General features: G+C 32.7%; 1 long non-coding RNA gene across 2 annotated transcripts in view; it reads right to left on the bottom strand.

The window, feature by feature from the left end:
* Positions 1-1,040: 1,040 nt before the first annotated feature.
* LOC133201490 (uncharacterized) overlaps positions 1,041-10,943 on the bottom strand; it is a 28,432-nt gene continuing 18,529 nt past the window's right edge. For both annotated transcript variants that reach the window (XR_009723094.1, XR_009723093.1), the window contains exons 5-6: positions 4,356-4,428; positions 1,041-2,437 (exon numbers count right to left, since the gene is read on the bottom strand). This is a non-coding gene — a long non-coding RNA (uncharacterized LOC133201490). The remainder of the gene's footprint in view (positions 2,438-4,355; positions 4,429-10,943) is intronic.

Here is a 10,943-nt window from a genome sequence, read left to right as displayed (position 1 = left end):
AACCAAGAGTACATGTACTACATAAAATTTCAATGTTGTGATTAAGATCCAGTATAGCAATATGTAGATGCCATGTTCAATATACATATTTGCTATCATTAAACTTGCAGAGACCATGAATCAAAATAATTCAAATGCTTCAAAATCATTTTATTTTTACTGCTAGTCAAAATACAGTCACTCAAGCTTATCCTTTGTTAATTTGAAAAAAAAATGATAGTTTAACATTTATTATTAATACCATACCAAAGCACAAGATAGTGCACTTCTTACATAATCCAATGATTCATGCTGTGATTTGACATATTTAGATGTTTCTCATTTACAGTTCAATATACATGATATACAAGTACAGTGTGACACTAACCTAGTATCAGTTGAATGGATCATTACTATTCTGTTTTTAAGAAGTTTGCAGGGTAAAAAGTATAATAAAATAAAAATGTTGATACATTTATTGATTGCATATGCTAAAAACTTTGATAAAATATCAAACTTTGTATCATAACAGCTTTTACAAATTAATTCAATACATTTAAAGGTACAAAAATCAAATTATTTTCATCCACAGTTTTATCATATTCAGTTGAACAACAGCTACATCTATTATATAAAATGTATGGTAGTTGGCACTGATGGTATAATCAAAGAATACAAAGCTCACTTCTATAAATGTTATCCACTAGTAAGGCAAAGTCTCACTCAACAAACACTCTGGTAATGTATATCACCTGAATCCAAAATCTATGCAAGTTGTTCTGGGTTAGATTTAACTGCTCAATAACCCTGAAAATGTATGTTACATCCAGCATCAGAAGCAGGATGCATCATCTATGTTTACTGATCACCAAAGAGTATATTGTTACTTTGAATGAACCTTCTCTAAAAAACTGGTCATTAATCCAGAAAATCTAAGTCAAATCAAGGATTGGTACCCTGAAACATTAACATACATCATCTTTGCAGGTTTGTTCAACATACAGTTTATAATTACATGAGAATAGGACTGCTCAAAACACTTACTCTTGTGGAGTCCCCAATGTGGCGCAAAGGCTAGAGTGTGTAATCTAGAGTCGCAAGTAAGGATTTAATCCTTAAGTCTCAGGTTCAGATCCACTGGGGATGTGGGGACCAGTCCTTCAGATTCGACCGTATAAACCGAGGTCCCACCTCGCAGTTGATGTGGGCACAAAAAAGATCCCTTATTGCTCAATGACCCTGAGTGCTAAGTATAGGTCAAATTTTGCAGCTCTCCACCAGTAAGTAGTGGCATCTCCATATGGATGAAAAATTCTTGAGAGGGATGTTAAACAACAAACAAACAAAAACAAAAAACACATGAAGAAAATGTTGATCAGGTCAAGCATCTGAAGTAAATCTGTTAATGTGCTTTAATCCATGCAAGTTTGTCCAGTTAGAGCTTAGGAATAAACCTTGCTCCTTAAATTTTAACTGGGATGACAATGCTAGGTATATAGCAAGAACTCATCTAGACTGTCCAGAAAAGCTTAAGAATATTTAGCAATATCTTACTTGCATGATTTAAAAAAATCTGCAATCTAACATTATTCTAAAACAATTTCAACAAAGTTTCTAATTTTCAACAAATTCAATGCACTATGAGATGAATTACATTTCTAAACCACATACACTCTACTTAAAGTGCAATATACATGCATTATACTGTATGTTAAATCTTTACAGTTCTCTTCAAGTACTCTAATAGTATATAAAATATGAAGATTACCAAAAGTGATCAAGCTTTAAAGTCCATTGAAACAATACAAAATTGTAGCAGAGCAAACACAGACCTCTAAAAACACCAAGTGCTATGGAGGAGAAAGCATTTTCTGCCATGTGCTCCTTGACATGATTGGGCAAATGGAAAAATCCACAAACAATTCAGTGTAAACAATTTTGATGAAAAACATTAGTCAACATTCAACTTAATGATAGATTAAATTTGCCATAACAATTAATTTACATGTAAGTGTACACACATGTATGCATACCCAATTTTACTAAATGAATTATTTCACAATATCCAAAATTGGACAATAATATATAATTTCTAATCTAGCCAGACAACAGGAAATTTTCATTATCACTTAAATTACATGAAACTATTGATGTCTGTGAGCTACAAATTATATCTAAAAATTATATACATTTTAACAAGTGTTTACAGTTTAGTGTATTTATTATACACAAATGATGACTTAATTAGTAAGACATACCAGTAAAGTCCACAGATTGACTTCCAGATTTCAGCTCAAAGGCTTGAAGATTTTTAGTGGCTTTTTCTCTCATAATTTTTTTTTCACTGAATATTTTCATTTTTTTTTTCAAGACACTGTTTTTGTTGAGGTCTTTTAGCAGTTTGATGCAATCCAAGAACTCTGAGGGCAATTTAAGAACTCCTGAATTTCTTTCTTACCTGGCAAAAATAAAAATTTAAAAGTTTGAAATATATTCAACTTACATGAAGAAAACTAGTAAAACTAGCGATAATGTAATAGACCTTTCAGATGTTCCAAAGCAGCTACATGTACCTTATTAAAAAATATAAAGTTTGAAGTATTTAGAGTCACCTGTATTCTGAACAAGGGATATGTGTATTTGACAGACAGATGAATGAATAGACTGATCACTATAGAGCACCTTAGTCTTTTTTCAATAATCATTATATTAGTGAAAATAAAATAGGAACTAGAGTGCTTCAAGGAATGTATATGTCGCCTGCTAGGTATCTTCATTAAAGAGGTAAATAAATCTAAGAGTGGTCAGCTATTAATTTAATATTAGCATGGAGGTTCATGCATTTGCCTGCAAGGGAAAAAAAAGGATCCAAAAGTAAAAGACTGGGATAGAATCTGGCAATCAAAAAATATAGTTCCCCAGTCCTCAAATGAATAATTAAATTGAAATTATGATGAATAACTATTTATCATTTTATTAATACACATGCAGGTGCTTCCAACAATCCTCGGAGGAAAGAGATTTCAGACTGTCTTTACTTTGTCACTTTGTCAGTCAACACGATTCATTGTAGAATACTGATCCCAATGTATTTTCATAGTATTTAAATAAGTTTGTGGTAACTGAATTTCATACAGTTTCAAAGTATAGTATCATGAGCTCAAAAACATATATAAATGCTAATTATCAAAACCCTGCCTCTAAAAATTTTGGAGATATAAGGTGTGACAGACGGACAGACAGACACCAGGTAAAGTGATCTCTAAGTGTCGTTCTGCTCTGCAGTTGACACAAAAATGAAACTTAGTCAATTTTTGAGCATGCATATCACTTCAGTGATGAAAGGAATGCTGAAGTGGTAAGTCTATCCTAATTATTTGAAAATACGGCAACCCCATTGGTCAGAATATAATACATATGCTGTCCAGCCTTAATTTCATTGGCGTAAAGCAGCACAAAACAAGATTTGATTGGATGGTGCAACTTGTTTTTCTAGGGGGCGCTGTTGCAACCCTGGAAAAGAAAATAGGACTGGGGCTTGCCCTTTGGGGGCACTTACTGACCGAAAGTAAACAACAGAAATAGCAAATTACACTAGAAATATGTCCATAGGCCATGAATGCCCCGCCGAGTGTATAGTAATGCAACATGAAATTTTGTGTTAGTATATGAAGTTTGATGAGAATATCTTGAAAAGTTTCTTTAAAATTGAAATAAAAATTTTAAAAAAAATGAATAGATGATAAGTTCTCACCAAATTATGTATAGATGCATAGCCTTAGAAAACAATATCTTAAATGGTTCAAAACCATGCAAGATGCAAATTAAAGAAAAGTGAGGTCAAGGTCACAGGAAAGGTCAAAAATTTTTGAAATAGTTGAATAGGTCTTACTAATCTTACAGCATATTAAGTTTGATAAAAAATATCTTGAATGATTTCTTTAAAATGGGGCTAGTCACAAGCGTGGCGCCATGGTTAAAGCGTCTGCTCTAGAGTCACGAAGTAAGGAATTGATCCTTACATCACAGGTTTGAATCCCACTGTGGGATGTGGACACCAGTCCTTCGGATGAGACCATATAAACTGAGGTCCCATGTCGCAGTAGGTGCTGGCAGGAAAAAGGACCCTCACTGCTCAATGGCTGTGAGTGCAGAGTATAGGACAGAATTTGCAGCTTTCCACTGGCAAGTGGTGGCGTCTCCATATGAGTGTAAAATTCCCAATAGGGGCTGCAGATTAACTGTTATGATTGACCAAAATCCCTACTAGGCTTTAAACTCTTCATTCTTGACCTGTATATCGTCAAATGAGATTTGTCCAGTTAATTAAGGTAAAAAATACTAATTGATAAAACTGTAAATGATTTTTTTTTTACCTGAGTCAGATTTTTACTTTTCTTAAAGGTGTCTGGATTTGACTGTTGGTTCCACCTATCTCAAGGAAATGATCTGTAACAGTAAATGTTAGAAATCATAATCTGTTCTCTATCTCCTATAATCACGAGAAAAGGTGTTAAAAATTAACAGATGGAGATAAAATCAGCAGTCATATTAAAGGCTTTTTTCAATCATCAATTTATTAGTGAAAATCATAAAAGTATTAGGCAAAAATGAAAAATAAATGTTGTCATTAATTAACCTTGCATATCTCTACAATTTTCTGATAAGAAAATTTATACCCGATAGATGCAATATAATCACCCTTTGCCTGCCCCTAAATTAAATTATGAAATTTTGATAGATTTTGATTTAAGCAATTATTTAAAACAAGGTTTTTTTAGGGGCACGTACCCCTGCTTTAGATTTATATAAAAAAAAACTACAAAAAACGTGAAAACCTATTTCTATCTTACTGGTTTATATTTATTACAAATGTCCTCATAGTCAGCATAGCCCAGAATGGTAGACCGCAGACTCTCACCATGAACATTTTTAGTGTCCTGGTTCGAATCCATTTGTTGGCACATTTTTATTTTTTCAAACCTTTTACCTGTATAAACACTAAAGAACGAGTGCACTTATGGGCCCCGGTAAAATGTGAAATAATGAAGAATCAAATTAAGCTTAATTTTCCATCTCAGATCATTAATTGATATCTAAACCCTAAATTCAACAAATTTTATTGCTGAAATTCATGAATATACAAAGAGCAAAGCCATACAATGTGGTAGGGGTCAGCCAACATTCGTGATTTTCTATAGTAAATTGAGGACAGTCATTCATTTCAAAGCTTTTGTTTATTGTCAGCCTAACGTTGTACAAACTTGTGTGATTGACAAAAAATGCATTATACATTTATAAAACTTGTGTGAAAGTAGGAAATTTGTACAAGATTAGGCTTGTACTTAAAATATTAAAAAAATGTATGAAAAGTTCAATGTTTTTCCTATAGCAAGTAAGAGCTTAGATTTACCTGTATGATCTAGCTATGTTGAACCCACCCATGGAATAAATTATTTAAAATACTGGTAGTCACGTGAGTTCTACCCAGGTAAACATTCCTCAAAGATGCTCACTGTAAAGCATAGCCACGTTTTGTATCATTATATCAAAGTCATGCCGCATAGAGAAGTTTGTATGTACACGTATTTGGTTTTAGGAAAACGGGAGGGTTAGGAACACAGAAGGGTTAAGAGAGTTTAGTGTCGTTAAAATGTCATCATAAATAAAAGTGTCAAACATTTTTAACATTCAAGCAAGACAATGGTACCAGTATTGAAAGCCACCCAAATACACCTTTTTTTTCATTTTAAAATATAAAGGAACTAATGTTAATACTTATTGCATTATTTCAAATGCAAGCATACCAATTTCATAGTTTGATCACTATGGATACAGGCATCTATACAACTTCATTCAATTTTTTTCTCGGGTAAAATAGCGCAAGAAGTATCTTTCGGCAAATGTGCCTGTCAATGATCCACCATCAGATTGTTCAAGTGTCTGATTTAAGATTTAAATGCCTCCTCCCCTTGATTTAAATAAACGATTGAAACTCAAAATGGGTTTGATATGACTTTCCGGATCTATAGGCATTTAAAAAACTTCATTTGTTTCAAATCCATGCTGATTGATGTTTTAGCGTGATTTTAATTAGAAATGTCCACTTGTGTTTAACTATTACTAAAAGAGAACAATTTGGTAATATATTCTAAAGTAATACAGCACTGAAAAAGGGCCCATTAAGCATTCCTTAAGTGCACTTGTCCTTGCACTTTGATTTTTTTATACAGGCTTTTGCATTTTACTTATATTTTCTTCCTTAAATGCATGTTTGGTGTTGATATAAAAGAAATGTAGATCATAAATTCTCTTTAACTAAATGCAATCAACCGGAACTATACCTCATTGTAAGCACACTTTGTTCGAGGACACTAATCATTCACTTTGTGTTACTCGATACTGCAGGTGTCAGGAAAAAGAATCTTGCTGAGCAATAACTGCTGTTTTCCTTTCAAGAACATAATGACATGTAATAGTACTGTTGTGCCAGTGGGAGAGATACTGTTCTATGCAGAGTAGATGCAGTTCATTCCTTGGGAAAAATGTGTGCATTGGCGATATGTTATGCTAAAAATGCATGAGGGTTTTCAGATTAGAAAAGAATGTGGTAAGGTCAGTTAAGGTTTTATGTCCCATTGCCATTACTCAGTCAGACATCAAGAATGACCCTCATACAAAGGATGTATAATTCTGTAAATACTGAGGTAGGATCATATGAACACACAGTTGACTAGAATGAAATATATCGAGATAACAAACAGTATTCAAGCTCAAAAGCCCATCAAAAAATACAAAATAGGAGCAGAGCAAACACGGACCTCCAAAACATCAGAGGTGGGATCAGGTGCCATGGAGGAGTAAGCATCCCCTGCAGACCGGTCACACACGCCATGTGCTCCTTGTCACAACTGGGAAACAATGGAAAAATCCATCGATAATTCAGTGTGTAAATAATGGCCTAACAATAAGTATGAAAAACGTCACTCAGCATTTGACTTAATGATAAATTGTATTTGCTGACAAAGTCATTGTATCGACCATAGAATTTACAAAATGATAACTTTAAACAAGACTGCTGATATTCTTGTTTCAGCAACTTATTTGTCAATAACTTACCTCGTTTTAAAAAAATTTCAAACATAGAGGATGCTCTTTCGTATCAAATCAACTGAGAGATATAAACCCTGTATGCAGGTGATGAAGGTATATTGCTAAATAAGTAAGGGAAGTTGACAATTGAAAAGTTAAAGCCATCTCATTTGTCATAAAGCTTGGTTGTTAGATTACCATTAACGTAGAACTAAAGCAATACATGAGAAACAAGAAACTACACACATGTGGCCTAAAGTCAGTGATCGGAACATACATCGATAAGCTTTTTCTAAAGACTGAAACCAATATTGGTCCTAAGGTCAACTCAAATTTTTAACTAGAAGTGTTCCTTTGATATACTATATTTTACTTATTTTCTATAGACTTACTATACCCTGAAAAAAAAAAATGGAAAACAGGAACTAGCTGTTTAAATGACCTCGACCACCGAGGTTAATCTAAAGTTTGTCCCTGCCTACCTGAAAAACAGACTACCTCGGGCAGTCAGTAATTTCCAACTCTGGTTATGAGATGCTAAATGTTCAATATTTACAATCAAATGCTTATATTTACATTTTTAAATTCAGGATAGATTGAGAAAGTCAATAAAATCACTTCTATATTATGTCTGTATACTTCAACTGAGAAATTAGTTGAAACTGGTTCCAGAAAAGAAGCTGAAAATGTTCAATAGTTTACAGACAACACTTGAAACATGATGACTGAACAAACACAGATAGCAATAAGTAATTTAAATGACTCAGGTGAATTATAACCTGTTCAATCTAATAGATCCATCTTTTTTCTAATACGACGGTTGATCCAAAAGTTTGTGAAATTTAATTATCTCTAAAATTTTATTGTGATTTGATGAAAGCAAACAATAGGCATATTTATAATATGGAGTCTTTATGCAACAATACTGGATATTTTCACCATGTTCCAATTACCAATAAGGTCACACGAGCTTTCTGAACATTGATAGTTGTAAAATCAGGGGGAGACTTCTACGTAACGTCAAGTTAAGTATGTCATGTCACATTATAGGAGCGTTATAGGAGCATCTCACCCTCATGTTCAATTCGACTAAGTAATTCTACAGAATATTCTGCCTTTTTCTCCTTTTCTCTCTCAAGAAAAGCCTTGGTATCCTCTCACACGGATCAACTTATCTTAATATTACACTCATATTTCAAAAATACTCCCCATCTTTGCATATGGTGTTCCAATTTCAGAAGCAAAGTCAAGCACAGTACGTCAGCGGTCAACGTCCATCAACGCTTAATAGCGATTCTCTGTAACCACTTGAACTTCTTTGCCACGCATGGTCACCGATTTTGATAAAACTTTGCCTATTATTACAACTTGACACCAGAAACATATATCAAATAAAATTCCGTTGCTATGGGTCTTGGTTGCCATGGTAACAGCCAGAAAAGTTGAAAAAATTGAGATTTTCAGCTACTTTGAATCTTTATTAAGCCATAATAAAGACTAAGAAAAACAAACAAACCATTCTCCTAAAAACATGACACCTTGTTTCCACTTATGCTATAAAGAAACTATTTAGAATTTATCTCTAAGTAATGGTAACCATGGGTACATTTGAAATACGTTTTAGATGCTGAAAAATGCTGAAAAACGCTCAATATTCACAAATGAAAGATGTTACATGATCAAACTCAATCAACAACGTAAGAAAAACAATAAAAAATATTTGACCTCATGTAATTAGGTATTGGCAATATTATTCTAAAAATAATTTTCATGGTTGCCATGGTAACACAGTGTCACCATGCAAAATCTGTTGCTATGATTGGGTTAATGCTACTATCGTGAGGAAAAACAATAAAATTCATGACTGGCACATATGCATCCTTAGGACCTTGCAACACCGACAACATAAGAAAAATTGAGATTAATTGTTGCTTTGCAGTGTAACCATGGAAACAACGTACTAGTTGTTTAATGTGATATTTTTTTGCTGCTTTAGGAATTTACTAACCTTTTAATCAAGAAAAATATTATTTGAATCACCCTGAATAGTATTTATCTCGTAGAACTAAAGTTGAATATCATATATTGATAAAGGTTGTTGAAAAATACAACACTGTTGCTATGGTTACCAAGAAGAGAAAATGTTCGATTTTGTTAATTTTTTGTCAATATTAGACCCTATGTGCCAGCTTTTTGCATCCAGTTAGAGATTGGGTGATAGTCAAAATTTAAAGTCAGGTTAGTTGTTCACATATATCAATCATTAAAGTTTCGGGAATCTACATACAACGGTACGTATCCAAGGAAACAGAGTATTTTTCAGATTTTTATGCAAATTTTTTTGCTTTATTTCCATAGCAACGCACTATTTAAAGAATTGAAATTGAATTTTTTGAAATGTGAAAATTAAGGTCACACCAAGGCCTTTAAAAATTGATCATCAGTTATATAGAAATATGCTTTTTAAAAAGATAGGATAAGATTAAAACACTAGGAAAGTAAATTTAAAATCCCTTCGTGGTATTAAAACCATGGCAACCATTGCCAACCTATAAGAAATATCATATTTTGTCCTTGGTATATGTTACAATGATCTCTTCTCAATTATTTGCTTGCATTTCAACCTATAATAGTTTTTATTCTTCAGTGTATGACATTATAAATTTAAATGAACAAAATTATTACTTTTGAATACTTTGTTTCCATAGTAACGTATGTTATAGATGATTTACCAAACATGTTTATCATGCATTTAAGACACCAGGCCTTCAACTTTCAGAAACAGTCATTGCCACTTGTTTGCTTTGCTGCAAACGTTAACTGTGGGACTCTGAAGATGTTGAAAAATGCCATTTTTCAAACTTTAGGACATGTTGCTATGGTAACCGTGACACGTAGCAACCAATTTTTGCCCGATTTGAGTTTACGGTATCAAAGACTTTTATCATAGAGAGTTTGGAGAAATTCTGAGACTATGCGTGCCACAGCTCCTATATAAAAGTTCAAGTCATTACAGAGAATGGCTCTTAATTTGTCTATGAGAAAAACAGACCCTCCAAAAGGCGGCCACACCTTTAATCAACCTCCATGGAAGTTCTGTTTTTCTTAAATTTCTAATGCCACTGGTAAATCAGTTGCTTAATGCATTTTTCTCCAGCCTGTATCAGTAGTATACCCCTTTAAGTCAGAGTGTTCCCAAGATTTTAACAAAACTTATAACTTGACCAAAATGTGATGTTCTCTAACAATTAAAATATGAACAAGAAATCATCAACTAATAATCTAAATATCAAGTTAAATCAGTAAAACTCTCACAGAAAGGTATATTAGTGGTCAAGCAATCGTAATTATGACAAAATTTTCGTTTTATTTGCCACTTAGTGCAGGATTTTTCTTATTTCACGTATTAAGAATTAAAATGATAATGAACGAGTAAATGTCTCCCCTGCATTTTCAAACATCCTTTGCTATGGCAACTGCCATAGAGTTACTATCATAAATATTTAAAATATTGTTTATTAAAAAAATTCAACAAGTGTCTATATAATTCTTATTTGTAATTTTCAACCACTTACACTAATAAATAAATAAAAAATGAAGAAATTCCATGAACTTTCGAATCAACCCTCGTACATGTCAGTCATTAAATTTATATTAATATACAGTATGCATAAGGGAGACCAAATGTATTATTACTGCATTAAGGAGACCAACTACTATCCACATGTAAATCAGTATTTAACCACTTTCACTAATAAATAAATAAAATATGAAGAAATTCAACAAACTTTTGGATCAACCCTCATACATGTCAGTCATTAAATTTATATAATATGCAGTATGCATAAGGAAGACCAAATGTATTATTACTG

The sequence above is a fragment of the Saccostrea echinata genome, unplaced genomic scaffold (assembly GCF_033153115.1).
Source record: "Saccostrea echinata isolate AGI-Se365-2 ecotype Australia unplaced genomic scaffold, CSIRO_AGI_Sech_v1 ptg000044l, whole genome shotgun sequence".
In the NCBI taxonomy this organism is placed as follows: domain Eukaryota; kingdom Metazoa; phylum Mollusca; class Bivalvia; order Ostreida; family Ostreidae; genus Saccostrea; species Saccostrea echinata.
The sequence above is the reverse complement of the archived record's forward strand: the minus strand, read 5'-3'. Positions and strand labels throughout refer to the sequence as shown.